Raw genomic sequence first — 304 nt, forward strand, 5'->3', positions numbered from 1 at the left:
GAAGACTGAGGGCGGGATTCTGATTCAGAAACCTCACAGCCTATAATAAAAGAAGAGGAAAGGCTTGACATCAACTGCCTCCTGTGATTTGAAGGCCACTGTGAACGGGAAAAGTGTGGTGAAAGAAAGTCCTTTGTTTTGGGACAAATATCATAGTATCACATTTATTTATCTTTCTGGATTTTTTTTTTTTTTTTTTTTGTTCCTCAAATGTCTTCAGGGCACTTTTGGCCAGCTGGAGAGGTGTGAGGTTCGAACTCCAGCAACCTGAGGCTGACAGCTTTGTGGAAGCAGCCACTTAAAG

This window comes from Octodon degus, unplaced genomic scaffold (assembly GCF_000260255.1).
Source record: "Octodon degus isolate 3935 unplaced genomic scaffold, OctDeg1.0 scaffold00046, whole genome shotgun sequence".
NCBI classification, from domain to species: domain Eukaryota; kingdom Metazoa; phylum Chordata; class Mammalia; order Rodentia; family Octodontidae; genus Octodon; species Octodon degus.